The sequence below is a fragment of the Jaculus jaculus genome, chromosome 4, assembly GCF_020740685.1.
Source record: "Jaculus jaculus isolate mJacJac1 chromosome 4, mJacJac1.mat.Y.cur, whole genome shotgun sequence".
Taxonomy (NCBI): domain Eukaryota; kingdom Metazoa; phylum Chordata; class Mammalia; order Rodentia; family Dipodidae; genus Jaculus; species Jaculus jaculus.
This window is the reverse complement of record NC_059105.1, coordinates 175,168,646-175,184,799: the sequence shown is the minus strand read 5'-3', so window position 1 is coordinate 175,184,799 and position 16,154 is coordinate 175,168,646. Positions and strand designations below refer to the sequence as shown.

The window sequence follows — 16,154 nt, the reverse complement described above, 5'->3', positions numbered from 1 at the left end:
GGCGGCGGCTGCAGCACGCCACGCAGGCGGGGAGCGGGCGCAGAGGTGCCCTGCGGAGGTGCCCTGCGGAGGTGCCCGGCCTCAGCTCCTGCACCGCCTCAGCCTCCGGCCCCTTTGAGGTGGAGTAGGGTTATAAACTGCTAATCACTAAAGTGATGACCAAGACACCACTGACCCATTCAAAAACAAGCTTTAGTTTATTTCTTATTAATTTAGCCAATATACTAAACATTTTGGTATTGGCGATGCTGACCTTAAAGGGTTCTAGCTAAATTTTAATGAATAACAAAGAAAAAGTAACCCAAACTCTGCACATTCCAGTTTATTCTACAATTTTTATTCCTGGAAGATGTGACATGAATTTTCTGTTCAGGAGTCATTCCCCATTTAGTTTCCCTGTCCAGTTCAGCCAACTGCGGCCTCCTCAGAATTCTCAATGAAAAACTCCATAAACAGCCCCTAGAGCTCAGGCGCACGACTTTCCGAGCAGTGACGAGGTCTCCCGTGGTCCACAGCCCCGGCAGCCGGGCCTGTGAGCGCCCCTCGGCCAGGCTGCACACCCGCCCGGGCCGGCCACCGCCTCGGCCACTCTGCACACACGCCGGGCCGGCCACCGCCTCGGCCACTCTGCACACACGCCCGGGCCGGCCACCGCCTCGGCCACTCTGCACACACGCCCGGGCCGGCCACCGCCTCGGCCACTCTGCACACACGCCCGGGCGCGTGGGAGCGGCCAGCGCCTGCAGCCCCTCGGCAGGCCCGCCTTAATCCCACACACCGAACGGGAGCTGAAAAGGGGTTCCTTTGAGTGAAAGGGTAAATGTTTATCACAGAGAAAAACATTCCATGTTAAGGCCTCAAGGATCTAAAATAAGAATAGTTTTTCCATCTGTGAAATTGAGAAGAAAAAGAAATTTGTGTTATTTTTACCATTATACGTTAAATCTCAAAATTTGCCAACCAAGCTTTATCATAGATATGTACATATTGTGAAAAATAAAGCATGATATTTAGGACTTCTTACTATCTGTGGTTCATCCACTGGGACACTGGGACATATATTCCCCAGAATAAAGGGCTGAAATCTAAAATTGTGTTTTGGTAGAAAATATAATCTTTTAGCATATAGTTCATAGTCACACAAAATATATTAAAGACTCAAATTTTGTTGAGTGACATTTTCACTAACTTATTTAAAAAATGTTATTTAGTTATTTGCAAGCAGAGAGAGACGGGGGAGGGGAGAGATGGCAGTGCAAAGGCCTCTCAGCACTGCAACCGAACTCCACCAACCTTTGCATCTGGCTTTAGGTGGACACTGGGGAATCGAACCCAGACTGTCAGGCTTTGCAAGCAAGGGCCTTAACTGCTGAGCCATCTCTCCAGCTCCTAACTTACTTTTTTTTATATTTTATTTACTTATTTGAGAGAGCAAGGCAGAGACATAAAGAAAGAAAGGGCACACCAGGGCCTCTAGCCACTGCAAATGAACTCCAGATGCATGTACCAGCATGTGCGTGTATATGATTTACGCAGGATGTGGGCAATCAAACCTGGTTCCTTAGGCTTCAAAGGCAAGTGCCTTATCCACTAAGCTATCTTCCCAGAGCTGAATTTAAAAAAAAAAAAAATATTTATTTGAGACAGAGAGCAATACTGGCAGATCAAGTATGGGCACACCAGGGCCTCCTGCCACTGCAAGCAAACTCCAGATGCATGTGCCACTTTGCACATCTGGCTTTATGGGCATCCCATTAGTGTGTGAAGTCCCCACAGGAGCAAAACAGAGAAAGACGGCTCATCATTCCCCACCCTGTGCAAGTGCTGGGCGTGGAGCGGGCACCTGCGCATGGAAGCTGTCCTGGAGACCACTCAAAAGCAAGTGTCAGCAAATCAACCAGCTCTGTGACATACTTTGACAAACCGAAGAAAAAAGAGGCAGCTAGAATCAATCCTAACAGAAGCAGAAGAAAAGGTTTCTCAAAGGGCTTCAGTCACAGAAGACCATACGACCAGGCAGCGCTCTTCAGCGAGCTCAGGCCACACCTGCCCAGGCCCTGAGATCTGCAGTCAGCGAGGACTTCGCCCTGGCGCCCGGGGCTCAGCTCAGAGGTGTCCCTTGCACTCACTAACCTGCCGCAGGTTATGAAGTGATGCAAACATAAGCCCCCGAGGTCACTGGGCAGCCCAGGGCTCACAGGAGGAGCACAGCCATCTATCTAGGCAGAACAAATACATCTGTAGGAGCTCTGCAAATAACAGCGAGTATTATTAAAGGATGAAAAAAAAAACAGTCAAGATTCTTCTACACTCAAACCAAACTGTAACGCAAGGACAGTGAGACAGAGCACTGGGTGTGCAGAGTCAGGAGGTAAGTGCTCACTGGGTGAGTAAGAAGAAACATAACCCTTCCGGAAAAAACTTGGAGGAATCAATGGGACATACACAGAAAACCCTACTTAGTGATCTTAATAGCACAATGATGTGCAGGTAAGTATCCTAGGACATACCAACTTCTCAAAACAATGACCTAGTTTAAGGGGTCTGCTCTACTGTGTTCTATTTGTCTCAATACACACATTTTTGATTTAATAAAACCTAGCCAACCTTTGAGAAATATGGATTGAGCAGGTAACATAATGAATGATAGCAATGGGAAATTCAGTAAAACAGATTGATTTCCTCAAAATTACAGATCTATTTTACTACTTTCTTATTCACATATGAACCTATCTTAGGCAAAATGGATATTGTTCTTCTAGCAACACTTAAATTTGAATGAGAATTTTTGGAACTATTTTAACAGAATGCTTTTAATTAAGCAGATAGATCTACCATTGATATAATTGTTTGAATTACACAAAGATCAAATTTGAGCTTACTTGTACATATTCATTACCAACTTAGCCCAGGCTGACTAGACCTCACTCTGTAGTGCCAGGCTGGCCTTGAACTCACAGAAATCCTCTTTCCTTTGACTCCTGAGTGCCGGGATTAAATGTGTGCACCACCACAACTGGCTCCCTATCCCTACAACTTTAAGTCATGTAAATCCTCCCATTTTCGCCTTATAAACATACAAGCAGATTTCTTGTATTCCTGAGGAGGAAAAAAGTTATGTTCTTTTTAAAATTTTTTTGGTTCATTTTGATTTATTTATTTGAGAGTAACAGAGAGAGAGAGAGAGAGAGAGAGAGAGAGAGAGAGAGAGAGAGAATGGGTGCGCCAGGGCCTCCAGCCAGTGCAAACGAACTCCAGACCTGTGCAGCCCCTTGTGCATCTGGCTAATGTGGGTCCTGGGGAATCAAGCCTCGAACCGGGGTCCTTAGGCTTCACAGGCAAGCGCTTAACTGCTAAGCCATTTCTACAGCCCCAAAAGTTATGTTCTTCATGAGATAACATGACATTGTCTCTCAACACGTGTCATGGTATGTTTTAATTTTTAGGTAAGGGTGAACGACCTGTCCCGGAGGTCTGGCCTCTCCCTACAGTTGTACATAGTCTAGAGAATCTCAGTTGTATTCAGGGCATGGAGGCTGCAGGTGGGAGGTTAAGTTATGCCTTTTTTAAATAAAGAACATATGTTGTCCCTTTATTTTTATTTATTTTCTTTTTTTTTTCTATGTATTTACGAGGAAAGACAGGGAGCGAAGGAGAGAATGGGCACCCCAGGGCCTCTAGCCTCTGCAAAAGAACTCAAGATGTGTGTGCCACTTTGCATAACTACCTTTATGTGGGTAATGGGGAACTGAACCTGGGTCATTAGGCTTTGCAGGCAAGCACCTTAACTGTGGAGCCATCTCTCCAGCTCATCACTAACATAGTTTTAAAATACACAATTATTTTTATTAAAAGCATAACTGGAGCTAGAAAGATGGCTCAGATGCTGAGGTACTTGCCAATGAAGCCTGAGGACCCAGGCTTGATTACCCAGACCCATGTAAGCCAAATGCATATGGTGGCACATGTGTCTGGAATTCATCTGCAGTTGTTAGAGGACCTGGTGTGCCCATTCTCTCTCTCAAATAAGCAAAACTAAAATTTAAAAAACATGGTGAGCTTTAATTTAATTTAGATTTAAGTGAATTGTATTAAAAATATTTTAGGAAGAAAACTCAGTAGCATAGGCCAGTAAGCCAGATAGGAGATATAAAGGGAATAGAAAGGGAGGGAGGGGGAACTTAATAGGATGGTGTTGTATATATGTAAGTAGAGAAAGAGATTAATGGTGGTGAAAAGGCCTAAGTGAGGTCAGGGTAGGAGACTAAGTAAAGGAAAGGTAGAGGAAGGGCTAATCAAAATCTAGGGGGATGTAAATAAGTCATATGGAAACCTACTTTTTCAGACAATGGAAAACTCAGGAGCCATAGATTGTTACTAGAAAATTTTCAGTGGCAGGAATGGGATATCTTCCCATGAGTTGCTGGCCAGGGAGGTCCCTAATGCACCCAAAACATTACAGGCCATTCATTGCCAAGGCCTTTTTTCCCACCAGTAATAGATGGTAAGACCCAATTGCTGAAGACTCCACACACTCGGGTTGTAAGGTCACTGAGAAATCCTTCTGGAGCTGAGCTGAAAAACTCTTCCATGTAGACAAGCTGACAGAAAACTGGAAAAAGTCATGCTGCCCGCAGTTCAATGAGAGAGAGAGAAATACTCAACAGTGGACACTTCAAGCCTTATATTTGACCAGCCAGGCCAAATGAGCCAACAGATGCAATAGTGGCACATCTGTTATGGGGGAAACCCACTGTCCTCTAATTTGACTGTAGGCCCACTCCATGGAAGGGAATACATTCCTGATACTGAAAACGTAAAACAGGGGTAGTCATGAGTCCTAGAGGTATAACATCTGCTGCTGTCTGGCTGAAAGTATATACTATGCTTATCAAACTGCCCAGCAAGTACTTCTCTTAATGTTCATACCTGTATATTAATGCTACTCACAGTTTTGGTTAGAGAACCTCTCTTTTCAGATGGCAGTGACCTTGGGATGACTCCAAAGGTACAATGGTGCTAAGAAGTGACAGAGGAGTGCTCAGCATTGAGATATGTCAATCACACCTTCCATGGCTCAGGGTCCATTGCAGAAGAGTTGGCGGAAAGAATGTAACAGCCAAAGGAAAGGGTGGACTCCATATTCCATACAATGTGCTCCTCCAGACACAATATGGTCTGGATATCCATGACCTCACAGCACCTGACACTACCTACACAAGACCATCATAATAGGAGGAAAAGATCATGACATCAAAATGAAAGAGAGACTGATTGAGAGGGGGAGGGGTATGATGGCGAGTGGAGTTTCAGAGGGGAAAGTGGAGGGAGGGAGGCAATTACCATGGGATTTTGTTTACAACTATAGAATGTCTCAATAAAAAAAATCACGCAATAAACAAAATAAATAAAAATTAAAACAAATTTCCCTTTCCATTTTTACATGCACAATTCTTCACCTGCCTTATTCCTCTTGTAGTGTAAATTCTGTCAAACTTAATTGGGATTTTCCCAAAGCAGATTAGTAACATATGAGGAGATCAGGTTAGTTTCTGCCTTTAGTAAAGAAGCTACTTGATGGGCTAGTGGTCACACAGACAGCGCGAGCCAGGCCGTGAGGAGAGATGGACTGGGCTTACCGGGTGATCAAAGCAGCTAAGGTAGCTGGGCTCCCGGCCCCTTGCAGCCTGATCTCGGATCTCTGGCATCTTGCCTCTGGGCCAAGCGCAGAGCCTCTCACAGTGGCGGAACTGTGTCACGTGGCATCTGAAGAACCAGACCCGGCAGCAAGGGGAAGCTGAGTGAGGCAGCGCGGAGACAGCCAGCCACTCTCCCGCTTTCCCCCAGAGCCCGAGCAGGAAGCGAGGGGCAGCGCGCCTCACTGGCTCCAAGGAGAAGCCCAACAGGAGCACACACACATGTAAACACACACACACGTACGCACACACACACACATAAACACACACGTACACGCACACACACATACGCACACACACACACAAAGCTCACAAATGGTAACTCGCGTGTCAGCAAAGACACAGGACTAGTCATGACCGATAGCGCGAGTCCCCGTCACGGCTGCAGGGTTCGGGACAACAGGCAGAGGCAGGAGAAGAGAAGCTGAGCTTTCTCTCGGAGCAATGGCTCAGCTACCTCAAGAAAGAAACTGGGAAGCCAGAAGCATTCATTATCCTTTCTTTAAAAAAAAAAAAAAGACAAATATAGCCTTCCTTGCTACAGAACACATCAACCCTAGCTAACAGTGAGGAAGGGAAGTTCACCGCACGCCCTGCCTGTCGTGACCCTGAGGGCAGTCGCTGGCAGGCGCCGTGAGACAAACAGGGTCAGTAGGGTGGTCAGGCCCAGATGACGGCAACCAGAGACAGAGCAACGATGCTCGGTTATTAGCAGATAGAATACAAAACATTGGTGCCAAAAGGATCTTACAGATCACTGGTTTAGCAGCTGCGTTTTTCAAATGACTGAAGTTCAAGAAGATGTGATTTGCTGTTGTTTAACAAAACCACCCACTATTAAACTATGTTCAATACACAAGATTGTTCCCAGGGCCTGCAGGGAAGTGACTGCTGCCGAGCCGAGGAACAGCATGTGAGTCTTTCTGTATTTACATCTTTGCTCTCCATATTCAATAATCATCTATTAGTCAAGTACCAGGCCACAGATGAAATCCTGGGAGTTTTCCTGGGGAAAGCCCAGGAAATGGATATACAGATAGAGACCAACCAGCTCGATAAGAGGTAACTAAGATTATGGACCACAGACTAACTACTTCTGAGATTAGAATTAAATCCTGACATTATAATAGTAATGAACGTCACAAAACAATAATCATATAATGAGAGGGAGAGGAGGGCAAAACCAACCGAGCCACATGCTGACGGATTTAGAACTGGGACGCGGCAAGCAAACCGCGGGCCGCTCCCTTCTCTGCAGCTTGCAGACGGACTTCCTTCTCCATCTGAACTTGAGTTCAGTGAAAAACCAATCAGTAAGAGATGTATGTACCATCCTGCATAAACTGTCTTTCGAAGTTAGGAACGACTGACATTTTTCATCTATTGTACGAGAACCCCTCTGTGAACAAACATACCAGATGTTTGGGATGTCTACCTGGCTGGGTTTGTGAAAACATGTGACTGCTAGGATACAGAGAGAGAGAAAAAAAGTAATGCTAACTTTCTTTAAAGTGAGGGTTATAAAGGTTATTACTAAGATAGTACTCCAGCAATCTTAAAATTATTCTGTTTCTAAACATTTGGCCAGGCATAGTGGCAAAAGCCTTTAACTCTAGAGCTCAGGGCTGAGAGCATCAGCAGGGTCTGAGGCCAGCCTGAGCTACAGAGTCAGTTCCAGGTCAGCCTGCACTAGAGTGAAACCCTGTCTCAAAGGAGAAAACAAAAAACACTGGCATAGAGAGCAATAATACTTACACGAGAGAAAGATGTGGCAAATATACTTGAACAGACATCTAGCAGTTTCAAAGAACGACATTGCTAATGCAGGTATGAAGTACAACACAATCTAGGAAGATCATTAGGCTGTGCAGTTGGAGCTTGGGACACCTCTGGCCTAGCAGTTGTAACTCTGAACCTATATCCTAGAGGAATACTATGCACATGAAGGAGGTGTGACCTAAAATCACGTGGGAGTTAAATCTTTGGGCATGTCTGCGTGGAGCTTCTAGATGAGGGTTACTGAGGTGAGAGGTGCCACCCTGTGAGTGGCATCATTCTGGGCACTGACTGAGAAGGAGACAGGAGCTGAGCTCAGTGCCCGACACTCTCTACCTCAGAACAAGCTGCGTCCTGTCTGGCTGCCAGGCCTCCTCTGCTGTGACGGACAGTGACCCCAACTGAAGAAAAATAAGCCTTCCTCCCACAAGTTGCTTCTTGCCAGGTATTTTACCACAGCACCAGATAAGCAAGCTCCTAACACAAGGTGCATGCAGGATGCGGTACCTGTTCCTCTACGGCTTTCTCTCTCTCCTTTCCTCCTTTCTCTTGCATGTGGTGAGGGTGGTGTGTGCATTGCATGTGCCCTTGCTCACCCATGAGCTGGCCTGTGGCTTGGCTGGGGGATGGAACGCTCGCCTGCAATGGTCAGAACATCCCCTCATATGTCCCAGTCCACAGTTCTGCCCATTCTGACCTGAGCCACAGACTTTCTGTACTGACACTGGAGCTTGCTATTGTTTGTGACCCAGGTAATTCCCTGCACTGGGGCAACAGACAGTCGTGCATGGCACGCACCGCTCTACATAGAAGATCTGGGGACTTGAACCCAGGTGACCTCAGGCAGGCACACACACACACACACACATTACGAACAGTCTAAAAAGCCATTGAAAACTGAAAGACAGTAACAGGTGTCCTTTCACACTATGAAATACAACAGCCATTATTACCGTAAATGAGCTAAAAGTGTGGGTAGGGAGGGGTCATCAAGCATGATGCAAAATACGGGGGTGGCGGAAGAAAAAACAGCATGTTACTTAGATAGAACTCAAATGTAAGTAAAACTGACATTGGGGGTAAATATGTGGAAAACATGGATTTTTTCTGAACTCTAAGCGGAGCGAGGCCCGGGCGCGGGCACGTGCAGACTCGCTGCGGAGGCGCCGTGGTGGGCGCAGGGCCTCTTGCGCGGGTGGTGCTGAGCCGCACGTCCGCTCCGTTCGCGCTGCTCTTCAGCTGCAGGTTAGGAATATTCTTTGTAAAGAAGGCACCTCGTAAGAACCATAGAGTTACTTCTATTTTTAAAAAGTATCAGAAATAACAGTATTTAGCAAACAATGTTAAAGTTATTTTTAAGAGTCTGCAGGCAAATAGAGCCAAGCATGTAGTCAGAACCTTTAAAAGCATCTCTTTAAATTCATACCACCTCTGAGGTAAACTGTGTTGCCAAGCCCTGGTCCAGCATGCACAGCTGGCAGCATTGGGAGGAAATCTGCAGCAAACTTCGAACTCCAGCTCTGGAAACGTGGACGTGCGCTAGGTGGGACTGCGAAAATACATTCTCAGAAACAATTTCCAAGAGAGCTGTTTCCAAGACCTGTTTATACTAAAATTTACTACTTTATTTTAAACATTTAAAATGTTCTCATGGTTTGTGCTAATTTTATGCCATAGTACTTCCTTATCACATCATGATCATAATTTACCCTAAACTGTGCAATCAATCTTTAAACTGTCAACGGACACATTTTGCCTGTACATTTCTCTAACACCAGAAGCTTAAGAAAAGTTAGGTTTTGATGGGCAGAAACCTAGCAAGCTCCCTTTCAACGTCCCATCCTCCCAGCAGTGATTCGCTGACAGTCCAGTGAACAGGTTTGCAAAGGCTGAACTAGTTACTTCTATCCTCTTTCCTCATCGTTGTTACAATTATATTTCATAGGCCAATTTCAAACTCATACAAGCAACCCGATTAATAGCACCTGGCTCCACACGCTCCATTAACCGGAAGCCCCGTTAGCACACAAACAAATCGCTTCGGTAATGACCCGCTCTCCCAGATCTTCGCACTTGCGTGCACAACCAGCGCACGGAGCCCCCGGGCAGAAGGCCCAGGCGGGTTGTTTTCCTCGGGGCTTTAGCTCCTCCGTGCACCACCGACCGTGCTGTGACCAGCAGCCACTTTATAAACGCTTGTTGACTTACTACAGTGGAACAATTCTCCTCTGGTCTGTCTCAATATCCCAGTGAGTCCTCCGCATCTACAACATGCTGGAGATGAGACCAGGTACTGCTAGAGGCTTGGGGTCCTCCTGAGGGTGCCTGAGACAACAAAACACAGAGAGAGACCAGAGACAGTCAGGAGAGACACAGGGAGACAACAAGGACAAAGCCGAGGGAAGCGAGAGCTGAGAAATGGAAGGTGCAGGCCGCAGCAGCCAGCGTACCAGGGACAGAGCAAGAGAACGGCTTTAGCCGGGTGCGGGTTTGGAAGTCGTGTTTACGGTGCTGTTTTCTCGGTAAGAGGGGCCTTCATAAAACTAAACTTGTGAATAATTGAGCACTCAAAAGTAATTGCTGAAGTTTTTCTGAACTCATATCTCTTTTCATTAAAATTAATGTTCATGAGAGTTCATCTTTGAAGATTCACACGCATGCACACGCACACGTGCGCGCACACACACACCTCAAGAACACCTTGCTAGCCATAAGGAAAGGTTGTTTTCCATTTACAATGTGTAAGTCACAAAAGGAATATGATTTGCCCAAGGTCACAAGCAATAACTGGGCCCCAAATATTCTGGTTCCACAATCCAGCACATTTCCTAAAATCCTGTGTTATGTCTATCAGAAATAAATATTACATAAGCCCACATTTATTATAAAATTCATGATACATAATTCGGGTTAGAATTTGTTATCTTATGGGACAATGAATCATGCAGCTTACTCAGCATATTTTAAATGCATCAGAAAAATAAACTCAAATAAAAATATATCAGAATGACAGAAAATTTAGAACAGAAAAAATATTGAAGTCACCAGTTTTACTTTGTATATTGTTTAAAAGAGCAGTAATTGATTTGCTTTTACACATTTGTAATTTCAAGGTCTTAATGATCCAACACATTTCAGCTGAAGAGAGAAACAAGACGCTGTGCTGTGTTTGCATGAATTCTGAGGGTTCAGTCTTGGTAAGAGATTGGTTTTAGTGTTCCTTACTTCTCACAGCATCTCACCTTACACTTACACTGCATTCCGTTTCAGGGTGCTCCTTGGAGGAGAAATGACTTAATGCACCTCTTTTTATAAACATGAGTATTTCTTCTTGAGGGATATAGTCTGCTACATAATCGTGCCCTTTTGGAAGCAATCAATGTAATTTCCAGAAAAGCTCCTTTGATAAAAGTGCAAGGCTTGTTATTGGATTACACACCACAACCAGACAGTAAGAACACAAGGAAAATTCTACTCAGTTGCACATCCATGTTTTCATATTCAGCTATTTTTAAAGCAAAAATGTTCAGGTATGGCCAAAAGAACAGTACTGCTCTGCCCTCTAGTGACTAACTACATTTCACTAACTACATGCTTTAATTAAAAAAAAAATTAACCAGTTTTGAATAATATATAAGATTATTTAATGACATGTATGTTTGTTCTCCTTTCAGTAGTGTGAGAAGACTGTCAACTTTTAACGTGTAGTTTGCAGCACAAACACAAAGCAGAAGAGACCAAGGTTCATACTTTCTTTGAATGGACCACTCAAGTACTAGAACCTTCCTTTGATTTTAAAGTATATAATATGTCCTAATACAGTTTATGCAATTTATTTGGAAAGGCCAAATAATTCCTCTCCATTAAAGGCTGTATAAATTTTCTAGCTATACAAATTCTAAGTTGGTTAAAATTCTATGGCTTTACAGTTTTACAGAGGAATTGTGGAAAGTGGTACTATACACACATAGGTGAATAACTTTCTATTATAGTATATCAGAAATTATTACTACAAATACTAAATGTAACCTACTCTTGATGCATAATTCAAGTAGAATTCCAGATTTTCCCGACCCTCAGAGTTTCCAGGGGGAAACTCACTGTCATGTTGCCGGTGTGGGGGGCGGCACTAATCCAGGATGTCTGTTAGAACAGCTGTTACACAGCACTTTGCCCGAGCACCTGGATGACAGTGTGTCTGGCAGAGTGAAATGTTCCTCCTAATTTCTGTCGTCACAAGCATCTTATGAGGAGCCGATGCATTTCCGCAACAGTATTTCTGCTCTCACTGAAACCAGGGTCACACCACTGTGTCTACATGGTTATGTCAGAAATAAAAATGATATCTGTGACTAAATATGAAGGAACATCTGAACATGTAATAAAAATAACAACATAGGATGGTAATGGTCAAACCTAGCTGGGGTATCTGAGCTTCCCAACCGCAGAGGGAAACAGACCTACCGATCATCAGGCCACGCACAGTGTGGAAATAAATACCTAAGGGGGACGGGCGCACTCCACAGTCCCTGATTGGGCAGGCTGGGAGGTCGCTGTAACAGTGTAACAATGAAGACCCGACTTAGAGTAGCAAATGGCTATACGTTTGCATAAGCAATTAAGGTAGCAAATGCATTCTTCCAAGGATGGCAGACAGGAGAAGGGAGTCATGGGGCAGTGTGCCACCAACCCTGGGGTGAATATCACCATCAGGACATCAGGGCTCAAGGCTCAAAAAACTCAGGTGCAGCACAGGCTGTGTAAAGAACAGTTCTGGAAGTCAGAAAGAACTGGCTTTGAATCCAAGCTCTGCACTTTCATTTATCAAAAAACTCAGATAAGTTATTTAAATATTGTGAGCTCTAATTCTCTAGGATATGAACTAGGAAACATGAGCACCTGGTTATCAAAGAGTCACTGTGCAAAACAAGAGGGAGTTATACACACGTATGTCCATACACCTAGATATCGAAGAGCAATTGTGGAAAACAAGAGGCCATTCATTCATATATATATATATATATATATATATATATATATATATAAAAAGATACACAGGTCCATATCTGCACATAGACAGAAACTGCCACATAAAATGTAACTGAAAAGTACAGTTTCTGTTCATATGAGTTCATATTGTTAGTATCACTACCGAGCGTCAGTCTTGCACGCCCTCACCACCACCCGTATGTCACTGCCACTACTGAGCACGAGTCTTGCACGCCCTCACCACCACCCGTATGTCACTGCCACTACCGAGCGTCAGTCTTGCACGCCCTCACCAACATTCTCTTGCAGATGAAAACAAAAGCATTGGCAAAGCTGTTTCTTAGCCTCGAATCTACAGAGAGATTGTCCAACTACCCTGACGAGCTTTTGAATGGATTTTCATTAAAGACCAGGGGTTACATAAAGTACCACTGCATCTGGTGTCAAAGAAGAGACAGCAGTGACAGAGAACCCAGTAATCACCTCTGTAATGCCAACATAAAGGTAATGTCTGTGGGTGAGGCATTTATGAAGCACGCTGCTGATGACATTTTAAAGAAAGCCACTTCAGTGCCTTTAGGGAGACATATTGACACCTGGATAAGCCTTGACTTGAAACATGTTCCAAGAAAAGGGTATTAAAACTACAGTATCAGAGTAGAGTTCTGGTCTCCTAGAGACCAGGCCTGTAAGTCATTAAAGAGTACTCTGCAAAGGCCCTGTGTATCTGTTCTGTTCTGATGCCGCCACGTTTCTCCCCCCGTCGTGCGGCACGCAGGCCCCGTGGAGGTGATGCCGCCACGTTTCTCCCCCCGTCGTGCGGCATGCGGGCCCCGTGTAGGCAACTTCAGCCACTATGAGGTCATGAATATCAAGGCCACTGACTTTGAGTCTGGAAGACAGCATTGTGCTGACCTGACATTCTTAAAGACCTTGCAGGTGCTATTTCACCAAAGTGTCCCATTTTTTACCTAACTATATTTCATCCAATTGACAAATGAAGTGTATTTCAACTTTGTAAGCTTATACATCTTGTGTTAGACTTTTCACTGTTGTACTAATACATAAGAAAACCAACTTACTGGGCTAGAGCGAGACCCTATCTTGAAACACCAAAAAAAAAAAAAAAAAAGAAAAGAAAAGAAAAGAAAGAAAAGAAAACCAATTTATAGGAGAAATTCAACTCCAGGCTGCGTGTCCATTGCTTTGGGACTGGCGAGGCCGAGCGCCCCCGGGCGGGAGTGAGTGGTAAAAGGAGCTGCTCCCTGGGGCAGCCAGCAAGCGGGGAGGAGGGCAGAGGCCAGGGTGAGATGCGACCTGAGGGAACCTGCCTCAGTGACCCGCTTCCTTCATCTGGAGCAATGTTTCACGTTTCCAGAATTTCTCAGTGTAACACCACCAGCTAGGGTTGAAGCTCTCAACACATAAGCCTGTGAGAAACATTTTATATTGAAATCATAATGTTCCTCATCTTCGTTGATAACTTTTTTTTTCTCAAGACTCTTTTCTTAGTATTTTATTTGTTTATTTGCAAGCAGAAAGGGGGATAGAAGAGAGACAGACAGAGAGAATGGGCATGCCAGGGCCTCCAGGCACTGCAAATGAACTCCAGACACAGGTGCCACTTTGAGCATCAGGCTTTACCTGGGTCCTGGGGAATCAAACCGGGCTTGTTAGGTGATCCAGGAAAGCACCTTTAACTGCTTAGCTATCTCTTGAGCACCCACAAAACTCTTAATTCTAACCCAGTGAGTTAGGTTTAATCTTGGGTCTTTCAAATTCAAGAACAAACATGTATAATCTAAAAGATTACCAGATTACCCAAAAGCTCAAGAGAAGAAAAAAGTGCCTCTTCCTTGCTGGCTAGTTAGAATGGTGCTGGAAAGTTCAATGCAGGCTGCTGGGGAGAAAAGTCATTGACAGTCTTAACCAACAGTGGACTTGAGTTCCTCCATATCTGCGTGGCTCTCAAGAACCTGCAGGTCAAATGTTTATAATAATATCTAGGACCTTGAAACCCTGCCCAAAGTAGAAAACTCCTATCATGAGGGTATATTTGGTAATAGGTACATCTTTTAAAATTAATAATTCTTAGCAAAAGTTATAGAAACAAATATAAAATCTAACATACTATATTGTCATCTATCATCTTCACAAATGATTTCTAATACAAATAGTCTAAATATACCCACACACACATACCACAATACAACACCTAAATGATTTGGGTCAACCTTTCCAGTATATGCTGAGTCCAGGTACCATCTCTTAAAGCCCAGAGGGAACAATTTTGGCTACCTACAGAACAACAGTGTTCACATGATACCACGTGCACAGCTGCCACTGACGTCACACACATCACGAGAAGACTGCTACTTGCTGAGCAAGTGTACGTGAAATGAACCAAGAGCTGCTCCAGGCTGTTTTGCTGTTTATTCCAAGTTCTCAGGCCCAACAACACTTAGTGATTACAGAACTAACTGCAAGGCAGAAAGAGACCTTTGACTGAGATGTGTATATCTCCTTTCTGAACTCTGCTAAGCAAAAATAATTATCCATATAAACAGGGGATGCTAGTAACACCACATTCAATAGAACGCAGACTAATGAAATGCAAATGTGGTAACATGAATTCATCAAATGCTCATAGAGAGACTTCCACGTGCCAGGCACTGTGTGCAGGTGTTAGGAACATAAACGTATGTGAACACCTCCTGGTAAGCCGTGCTAACATCCTGAAGAGATCCTACGAGAGAAGTACATGTACAGTCGTAGCAACATAAACTGATGTGCATATATAAAATACCCAATTAACGTAGTGTATGTTCTAATAAGAGGTACAAATCTTCTGAACAAGAACTGCAGGAGGAATTTCCCTCTGGCTGCAGCTGGGCCTTGGTGTCCTCAGTGTGGTGCTGTTGACAAGTGGAAGAAAGCTGTGGGGATATGCCCCCGACGGGAAGGAAACGATCAGCTCTCTCTTCTCCTGTCTCTCTCCCGTTCAAGCCCCAGCTCTCTGCTCTCTACTCCAGCATGAGGTATGAACAAGCACGCTTGCACTGCCGCTGGCAAAACCCTAGTCACAGGCCTTCTTCACCACGACATGTAAGCACAAGTGAACCGTCCCTACCTGAAGTGAGCTCTGGACAGCACACTGTCACAGCAAGGAGAAGAGTGTCCTCTGCGCTGTCACAGAGGAAGCAGGGAGGAGGAGAGAGAGGAGGCAGGGAGGAAGAGCAGCGCCCCTGTACACAGGTGGACATGTCCACTGCGGACTCGGACTTCTGCGAGGAGGTTTTCAAATGCATACGTTCTTCTGTTTACTAAAACCTTATTATATGCCATTTTCCTGCTTAAATTCTCACTTGTTTCACAACATGAGAGACTAATGGCTAATGAAACATGCAAATGCTACATTTTTGACAGTAAATGAGTACATACCCTAACTCTGTTCTTCAACCTAATTATCAAACACATTCCATTCCTATATGACCACAAGAACTCAGGAATGCCAATTTCCACGGTAATTTAATTCTTCTCTCTTATAAATTATTCTGATTCTCAAGTTATTTGACTTGATTCCTTCACTTATAGGAACCTCATTTTCATGCACAATAACTTCAAACTGGAAGAAATATAAATTCTGTGACTGGAAATGTCTCCCATCTAAGTAAGTAAAGCTATTTTTAGCAT

At 44.3% G+C, this 16,154-nt stretch overlaps 1 protein-coding gene across 4 annotated transcripts in view; it reads right to left on the bottom strand.

The window, feature by feature from the left end:
• Positions 1-16,154, bottom strand: part of Bbx (BBX high mobility group box domain containing) — a 277,763-nt gene that overhangs the window by 154,029 nt on the left and 107,580 nt on the right. The window contains exon 4 of one of the 4 annotated variants that reach the window (XM_045146691.1): positions 9,681-9,797. The exons of the other annotated variants lie outside the window; for them this stretch is intronic. The gene's annotated coding sequence lies outside the window, so the exon portion shown is untranslated. The remainder of the gene's footprint in view (positions 1-9,680; positions 9,798-16,154) is intronic. 4 annotated transcript variants of the gene reach the window in all.